We start from the raw sequence: 9,208 nt of genomic DNA, 5'->3' as shown, positions 1-9,208 counted from the left end.
GCTCTGTGGGGAAATCAGTCTCTGGCTGGGCCACCCCTGCGCCTGCCCCTTGCCTGGCTCTAGAACCTTCCTCTGCTGCCCCTGCCTCTCCAAGGCGATGCCCCCAGTGAACATTCGATCCCTCGCATAAATGCACACTTCGAAGCAGAGGCTGAAGGAAGACACCGGCTGGACACAACAAAGAAGTGCACTGTGTCCCTGGTCCTGCTCGGCACTCCCCGTTTCCATGACAACCTGCTTTCTACAACCACAGTGTCTCACAGGAAGGGTCATCAAGTAACCGACAATAAAACAGGAAACGGAAACCGGGCGTTTGTGTGCTGCTGAGGACAGGTCAGACGCACCGCTTTACGCCCACCACCCTCCCCTCCTGTTTTGGATGCGCATCCCCAAATGTTTCTCTAGCATGCCACACTCTGGCCCCGGGCAGCACGGTGGCTCCTGGCCACGGTGTCCTCTGACCTGGAAGGTCTGCATGCCACTAAAGGGCTTCTGGTGACCTCCGGGAGCACAGGCACAGAGTGAAGCAGATTGGTTGTCCAGGGGACACCTCAGGCAAACTCTTCAAAGGGACAGTTTGGTCCCTACAGTGTCCCTCCCCCTCACTGAGCTACAGGTCATCTGTGGAATGAGGGCCGGTCTGGACTCCAGCGGTGCCAGCTGTTGGACTCTCTGGGACCGTGACCCCACTAGTCATCGGCTTGCTGCACATGGGGCGAGGCCCACCCACAGGCATGACAGGCACGTGCGGACAGCACGAGGGGGCACGCAGGACGGGCCTCTCAGGCAGATCAAGGAGAGGGCAGACGGCCTCAGGCGTGGGGCAAGGGCGAAGGGGCCAGCCCGGGCTGGTGCGTCTCGGCGGAGGCGGAGGCGGAGGCGAGTGCTCACGGCGTGGGTGGCGGCGATGGGTGCCGGGAGACACCGGCGGCAAAGCAGATGGGCTTCTCCCAGAGAGGGTGCCAGCGAGTGCGGGCCCCCGGCTGATCTGCAAGGCTCACGCAGAGGCCTCTGTCACGGCGGCACGCGTACCCGTGTGAGGTAACCGCGGCAACCCAGTGATAACTGGGACAGCGAAGCTAAGATCCGAGGGTCTGTGCCACCAGCAGGGTCGTCCCGGCCCCTGGGCACCCCACCCTGCGTGACCCGCCCCCCAGCCCTTTCTGTTCAGGTCTCCCGCAGAGGTGACGTGGCCGGGCCTCTGCAGAGAGGCCTCTAGCGATGACCAGCTCACAGGTGCTTCTCACCTGCCCCCGAGTCTCGGAGTGAAGCGTGGGGTGCCCACTCATGCGCCCTGGTCCCCACATCTGTCCCCACAGCTGAGGGGCATCAGCTGCAGCACCCTCCCACTAAGACCCTCCTGCAAAGAAGCAGCTCACACCTTGGTGGCCCTTGGGTGTGGTGCCAGGTCGAGCAAGACCAGCCCCTCGCAGACGAGGACCAGCTCTACCGGGATGCGAGTCCCTGCTTTTCCGGGGAATCTTTGGCAGCAAACTGTCATCCCCCCCAGGAGCCGGTCAAACGCCCCGGGGCTACTCTCTTGGTCCCCTTCTGGGCCCCACACCCCAACACTTGCCGAGTCCCCAGGCAAAGAAAGGCCCTGCTGGGGGTCCCATCACTACGCCCCGTCCAGGGGTCACACTGCTGCTGGACGCTCACCAGGCAGAGGGTCCACACCTGACCTGCGCGTCACCTGCTTCACCCACGACCGGGGCTGAAAGAGCTGCGAGAGGCTTAGGGCAGGTGAGGGAGGGGCCGGCCCTGCCCATCCTCGGGACGAGCCCTCCCGGGTCTCTGACAAGTGCGTCCAGACCCAGCACACGGCCACTGGGGAGCAGGTGGCGAGGATGGGATGCCGGCCATGACCCCGCTCTGGAGCCCGGTCCTGGATGCCCTGTCTGACCCCACAGGGGCCCCGAGCTCACTTTATGAGACTGGCAAGCGGACAAGAGCACCGAGGCCATGAGTGGGGCGCACGGGGTGCAGGGTGGGTGCCCTGTCCTGGGTCCCCAGGGCACCCACCCCCAAGCAATGTCGCCTCTCCCAGCTCGGCCGCCCAGCAGGCCCAGCGCACTGTGTCCCCCAGCGTGTCACCGCTCCGTCCCCCAAGGCGGGGGCCATCTTGCATCCTGGCCGAGCCCACCCCTCCATGTGGGCTTGATGTCCCCTCCTCCCACCAGGAGCCTCAGGCGCAGCCACAGCCTCGCAGCTGGACCCTCCCTGGAGATTTGCAGCTCTGCCACAGGCTCAGGCATCGCGTCTAAAAACACCGTCCGTGTGGACTGCACGCCAAGCCCCGTGGCCGCCCCCATGTCCCCCGTCACAGCCGTATTTCTCAAAGGACCAAAGCTGCTGACTCTACCCCTCCCCCACTCCCACTGGCTCCCCCAGCAGCGACCCCTCGGGGTCCCGCCACACCCACATCACACCCACGCTCCAATGCTCCCCCTCTGCACCCCCTGGAACCCCAGGCCCCTCCCATGCCTCCCGCCAGCCCCCCAAGTCCTCTCTGATTCAGGCACCCCACTCCCATCAGCCGCTTCTCACGGGACTCAGGCTTCCTGCCGGGGAGCATGGACAGGGGGGCCACTGTCACTTTCCGAATCTCAGCAGAATCTGACCATTTCTGCCTCTCCAGCTGTTTTGTTTCTTTGCAAAAACTGGCAAACCAATTCTAAAATTCCTGTGGCAGTTTAGAAAAACCTGTCTCACAGCATACACAAAAATTAATCCAAACGTAAGAGCTGAAACTCTTAGAGAGCAGGAGTGAATCTTCCTGGCTTTGATGGGTTCTTAGCTACGACACCAAAAGCACAAGCAATAAAAGAAAAAAGGAATAAACTGGGCTGCATCCAAATTTTAAACTTTTGTGTGTCAAACACTGTTAAGTTGAAAAGACAACCCATCGACGGGGAGAAAATGTTTGCGAATATCTGGCAGGGGCGGCACTGAGGCCACATGAAGACCAGCCCCCAGCTGCACGACGGCACGAAAAGACGCTCGAGTCTCACCGTCCGGAACATGCACGTGGAAACCGCGGGACACCACTTCACGCCCACTCGCGTGGCCACGATCTGCTTTTAAACAAAACCGACAATAAAAAGAGCCGTGTGGGCCCTGGACCCTCAGCACTGCCGGTGGCCGGGGAGGCACACGCGCCTGGGGCGGGCGGCAGCGCCTCGAAGCCAAGCGGCCCGCGGCTCCGCGCTCGGCACAGACCCGGGGGCCGCGCGCGTCAGAGGCGCCCGGAGCAGACCGTGCGGGGCCACGGAGCTGCGGGGACCAGGCCGAGGCGGGACCGACGTCGCCCTCGTAACCCACGGGCACACATGCCCTCGGCGGCCCCGGCCCTGCGCCGCACGCAGCCCCCACGCCCCGCTGCACCTCAGAGCTGCACAGGGAACACCTCGGCTGCAAAGCCGGGCCCTGGGGGTCAGTGTGCACACATCTCTTCGTTTGAGGGGGAAAAAATGTTCTCCTGCCATTCGCCCCATTTTCACTGCTACTCAGGTTCAAGGCAAAGCCCAGAAAGGCAGGAAGAGAGGTTAAAACAAACGTGTAGAAACAATTTGAAGCCACACGAAACCAACCACAGGTCGCAGGAGACATTTCGGGGCCCGCAGCTCAGAATCCCACACTGTGGGCCCAGGGAACCTCTGACCCCAAAGCCCCAAGGTGGGAAGACGGGCCCTTGGGGGTGACAGGGGCCCACACCTCTGCCCTCTGCCCTCTGCCCTCTGCCCTCTGCCCTCTGCCCTCTGCCCTCGCCCAGTCGAAGCACCAATGGGAAACAGAACAAAAACAGCTCCAGAGAGACAGCTGCAAACCACGCCACCCGCCGGGCGCAGGCCATTCAGGGGCAGGGCAGGGTTGGTTACCCACCAGAGGGAACCCTGTCCCTCGAACAGTCCTGGTTTGCACTGCTTGGCCCGGCAGTGAGAATGAATGCGTGACGGTGACACTCAGTGTTCGGGAGCAAAGAGACGGCTGTGACTGGCAGAGGCCGGTCCCAAGGCCGTGCCAGCAGGGTCTGACCTGCCCCACATCCTGCGAGCCCAGTTCCGGTCTGGCCTGGAGTGCCGTGGGGTGTCCCACGAAGCGTGGGTGTCAGGGGCCCTGCAGGGCGAGGAGGGGGCCGGTGTGGGTGTCGGGTGTGGGTGTCGGCCCCGGGTGGAGGAGGGGTTTGAGCCAGGAACTAAATACACGAAGGGTCACGGCCCCCAACTTCTCGCTGCTGGAGGAAAGCCGCACGCACAGAAGGGAGAAATCCGGACTGCAGCCTGCGGGGGGCTGGAGGCGGCGTCCGTGTGAGTCGGCACAGGCGCGGTGCGCGTGTGCGTGTGCGTGCACATGCGTGCAGCGAGGGGCCGGGGCACATGCAGCAGCAGGCCCCTCCCCAGAAGGCTGGCCGCGGGGGCGGGGGAGCCTCCGAGGGCAGTGGCACCGGTTCAGGCCACGGAGGCCCGCTGCGGTGGGCAGTGCCGGGAGGCAGGGCACCGTGAGCACCCGAGTGACGTTATAATCCGGCGGGTCAGCTGGACCGCGTCTGCTCAGGTGTCAGCACGGTGAGCAGACTGGCCGTTTCAGAGTGCCCGCCACCGCTCCCGGAGGGACAGCGACATGGCAGCAAGGGCTGCTGGGATGGCGCCATGTACACCAGCGACCTCACCCCTGGGTGTCCCCGACTCACCCACATCACGGGGTCCGCTGACAAACACAAACCGAAGCTCCACGAAGGGCAAAGGAGGCGCCGGCTGTCGGGACCGGGCGGGGCAGGAGCCCGGGCGAGGCCTGGGCGCTGCGGGTGCCGGTGGCTCTGCAGAGAACGCCCAGCGGGCGGCTGGGCCACAGGCCTGGACTCCGGGGGACTCTCAGGTGGCCCAGGAAAGACACTTTCATCCCGAATCCGCGCCATTTCTGTGAGTTTGACACTGTTTCGGAACCTGCTTTTAAACGTGACTCATGATTCGGTAGTGGGGGTCCGTGGGGGCGTCTGTGAGGAGTCGCCAAAGCAGCCAGCCCCACGCCCTCAGGCCCCTCAGCCATGGGGCCAGTCCCCAAAGCCCAGCATGGCCGAAACGTCCTGGCCGTGACTGGCTTCCCCAGACACCGGCAAAAGCGGGCCGACGGGGCTCTGTCACCGGCTTCGGGGTCTCGAGGTCTCGGGGCGGTGCTGACACCCCCCCCCCAGGGGCCAGCTTCGAGCGGGAAACACAAATAGGGCCGAGGGGCGAATCAGGGCAGGTTTTGCTCTTTTTCCTTCCATTTTTAAAGCCGGAATCCGGGGAGAGGCAAAGCGAAGACCTGCTGAGCAGAGCCAGACGGGAGCGAGCGAGGGTGCGGGGCAGGGCGCGGCCGAGTCCTCAGCTGCGCACGTTTCCCTCATTACTGTGCTTCCAAATCAGCCTCGCCGGCACTTTCTCTATTCAGTAAAAGCCAAACGCAAGCCATGTCCCTTAATCGCTCCAACAGCAGCTCACCGCTGAGAAAATAATACGGAAGGGACCTCCAGCCTGTACACTTTCTTTTCCATTTATATGCAAATAGTGACCTTTCACCCAGGCTGTCTCAAAGAAGCGTTTCCTTAAAAATGCAAATAGCATGTTGCAGGCAGTCTTTCACGTGTTATTATTATTATTTCTCTCAGCCTTGCCCGCACTGTGAAAAGCACAGCTAGTAATCACGACATCCCAACCGAATCACAGGACAACTCCCCAGGCGCCTGTCACGGAGCCACGCAGCGGCGGGAGGGGCCCAGCCTGCCGGAGGAGGGGGGGGAGGAGGGGGTGCTCCACCCAGGGAGGCCAAGGGTCCCGGGAGAGGACCCCTAGTGTCAGCGGCTGGTCAGTCACCTCGATGCCCGCCCAGTACATGCTGCTCCTCCCCCAGGACGTACAGGTTTCGACCCCGGGGGGTCCAGCGGTGCACCTCCAGACTGGGCTCCATGCAGGTGCTCCTCGGAGGGGGAGACGGGGAGGTGACCCCTAGGCCAGCAGGAAAAGCCAGGAAAAGGGGGGAAGGGGGCAAGGGGCTCGGACTCGGCCACCCCCTCACTCCCCTGACCAAGCCGGGCCACGGGCCAAGTGTCACCTGCATCCGCCTGCAGCACCTGGAGCTCGGGCCACCCCTAGGTACTCAAGAAAGAGGGCAGTGGACGGCCACACTCACCTCTGGCCTCCTCACCGAGCCGTTGCCAGAGCCCGTTCAGAGCAGGAGCATGAGCTGACGTCTGACCCGGGGTGCGGACGGGGTGCAGAGGGGGACAGGCGGTGGGAGGGGACGGGACAGCGCAGGCTGCGTCCCACAGACGGGGAGCTGAGACCACTAGGCCAGGGCCGTCCCTCCAGGTCCGGGGCCTTCTCTGGAATCCTGGTCCCACGCCACTGGTTCCCGAGCCCTGGGACCCCTGTGTTACTCAGCACAGTCTGCCCAGGAGGCCACTGCCCGCCCCGAGATCGCCCTCGCCTTGGGCTCCTGATGGCGCCACCCAGGACGCGCTCTCGTGCAGAGGCCGGCGATGGGCTCGGGGCTCCCGCAGGGCCTGTCTGTGCCCTGGCTCGTGTCCCGTTAAGAAAGGACAGTCCAGGCAGCTCTGGGGCAGCAAAGCCCGGGGTGGGGGACAACCGTCTCCCACCAGCTCCTCTGCCTCCAGCAAGGGAAGCACGTCTGCTTGGGGGACAGCGGCCAGGTGGCTGGTCAGTAGCTGCTCCCTGGAGAGTCTGACCGCAGCCCAGCCGCAGGCCCCGAGTGGCCGTGGGGTAAGGGCACCCGTCAGCCTCTGGCTCTGCCCAGCAACAACGCACTCTGCTGCCCTGTGGCCCAAGGCCTGGCTCTGGGCAGGGAAGGGCTGCACCAGGAGGGGCGGGCTGCGGCCAGGACACAGCGGGGCCCTCGGGAGTGCCCACCCCCAGGTTGCCACTCGCACCCAGGGGCCTCCCCAGCCTTGGAGACCTGGGGACCCAATAAAATGGGGAGAGGCGAGGACGCAGATGACTTTGGCCAGAGCCCTCAGACCGATGTGGAGCAGGGTCAAGGTGTGAAGCCCAAGGTGATGGGGTGATCTGTCAGCAGCTCAGGCCAGATGGTGTCCCTGCCACACCTCCTGACACCGAGACCACACAGTGCACGTTCACAGCCCACCCAGCACCACGGGCCATGCAGACGCCAGGGGCCACGGGCGACCCCACTGTCCCAGGGCACAGCCCCAAGCCAGCCCCCTGCACAGCCCCCAGCTCCCAGGGGCTGGCCGACCCCCACCACTGCCCACTGGGCCTGAAGGCGGGGCCTCAGTGAGGAGGCCCCAGGCCCCGCCACCACCCCGCCCCGTGTTGGACACTGCCCCGCTGGACTCCGCCCCCTGCCAACCCCGACAGAGGCCTCCACTCACACCGGATTAAGAACAGCCTCAGTTACTGTCATTCCCTCTGACTAAAGTAGCCCCGCATTTTTCAAGTGCAAATTTACAGATGAGAGTGGGGTGAAGGGTGGGTCCAGCCACCACAGTGAGGGCAGACAGGGCTCGGACCTGCCCCTTTGCCCCAGCAACAGGCACTTTCTGTTTGCAAGTGTCATTTGTCTATTCTCTCCGGAGCAAGCTCCATGCAAAAGTGTCTCAAGTCAGGTGACAAACGTCTCTCTCATTGTTTTGAGTGTTTCTTAAGCTACATTTGTTGAATGTCCGTGAAAGACAAAATATGCTGGGAACCTGGAGACAGTCCACTCCAAAGCCCCCGCGCTCCGGGCTAGGCGGCGGCTGCCCCAGAGAGGGTCTCAGACTGGGCCCCCACCCCACAGGAAGCAGCACTCCCCTCCCCGGGCCCACTAATCCCCCAGCGGTGCCAGCTCCAGAGACAGTTTTCCTGTAAACTCGCACCACAGAATTCCCGTTAAAATTACATCTGTAGACACTGAACTTCTGGTTTATTCATGAGCGAGTTCACCGTAGCAGCGCAGGGAGGGCCGGGAGTAGGTGTGGAGGGCCCCCGGGCAGGACCCCTGGCTCTGCTGCCCAGCTTTCCAGATGAAGCCAGCAGAATGGGGATCGAGGTGGGGTGGCCTTTATCTCCCCAGCCCGAGTGACAGCAAGTGTGCCTGGGCCCAGTGCCCTGTCTGCCACGATCAGGTGACTGTCTGCAGCCCCGCCCGCCAGCCGGTTCCCTGCCTCCCCGTCCACTGTCCACTGCGGCCCAGTACTGACCGGAGCATTCTGGCCAGTCCTAGCTGAAGCCTTCCCGGCAGCCCCACACCTCGCTCACTTCTCTCCAGCACGTCACCCAGGCACTCGGCCCCCAGCCTGCCAGCTATGCGCTGTCGGTCTGCAGAGCCCAACCTGCTCCTCTGCCCAGTGCTGGGCAGTGCACCCAGCTTGCACGCTGTGTGCCATCGGCCAGGCGTGGGCAGAAGCGGGGGGCTGGGGGGCCCGGCGCTGGCTGCCTGCACCATCCAGCCTCCCTGACCAGAGCTGGCGCAGATCCCACGCCCCCACACGTCCTCACAGAGTCATGATGTCCTCGTGGGCACATGAGCGCCCCAGGCCCAAGGGGACAGTAGGGCCCAGAGGCCCGGGCTCCAGGTAGCACCAGGAGAGCACCCGCACACCCGCCCGCTGGAGCGGGACGGAGCCCCGCTGTGGGTCAGCCACCAGGGGGTGCCCAGTGCGCACGCCTGCGCCAGCACCTCTGCCGGCCTCTCCCAAGGCCTCCGGGCACTGACAGGCCTCAGTGGAAGCCGCTCTGACACCCAGCGCCCGGCACCCAGAGCAGGCTCCCCGCAGGCCCCAGGGCCGTGGGCAGCTGCCGTCTTCGCCAGAACCTTCCAGCGCCTTGGCTCTGAGCACTGGGGCTGCCACCAGACCCATGGGCAACACCTAAGGGTCACACGGGCCCATGGTCACACTTTAGACAGAGGCCCCTGCTGCCCACACAAGCTCTCAACCCACGGTCTGGGCCCCGCAGCCCACAGGGTGAGCCCAGGAGGACCCACGACGGAGAGGCCTTGCCGGCACCGGCTCGGCCCCGACCAGCAGCCCCCTGATGCCCGGCGCTGCCCCGTGCGGATGGGGCCTCCTCTGTGCAAACACACTGCCCTCTAAGCCCTGGCCCCGCCCCCTCCGCACAGGACGGCTCTGGGGAGCTGGGCAGGGTCCTGCCCTGTCGGAGCCGGCACCACACACCTCCAATCCCTGCTGTCCCAGTCTTTTGTTTACCAG

The sequence above is a fragment of the Pteropus vampyrus genome, unplaced genomic scaffold (genome assembly GCF_000151845.1).
Source record: "Pteropus vampyrus isolate Shadow unplaced genomic scaffold, Pvam_2.0 Scaffold239, whole genome shotgun sequence".
Taxonomy (NCBI): Eukaryota; Metazoa; Chordata; class Mammalia; order Chiroptera; family Pteropodidae; genus Pteropus; species Pteropus vampyrus.
Note: the sequence above shows the minus strand (reverse complement) of the source record.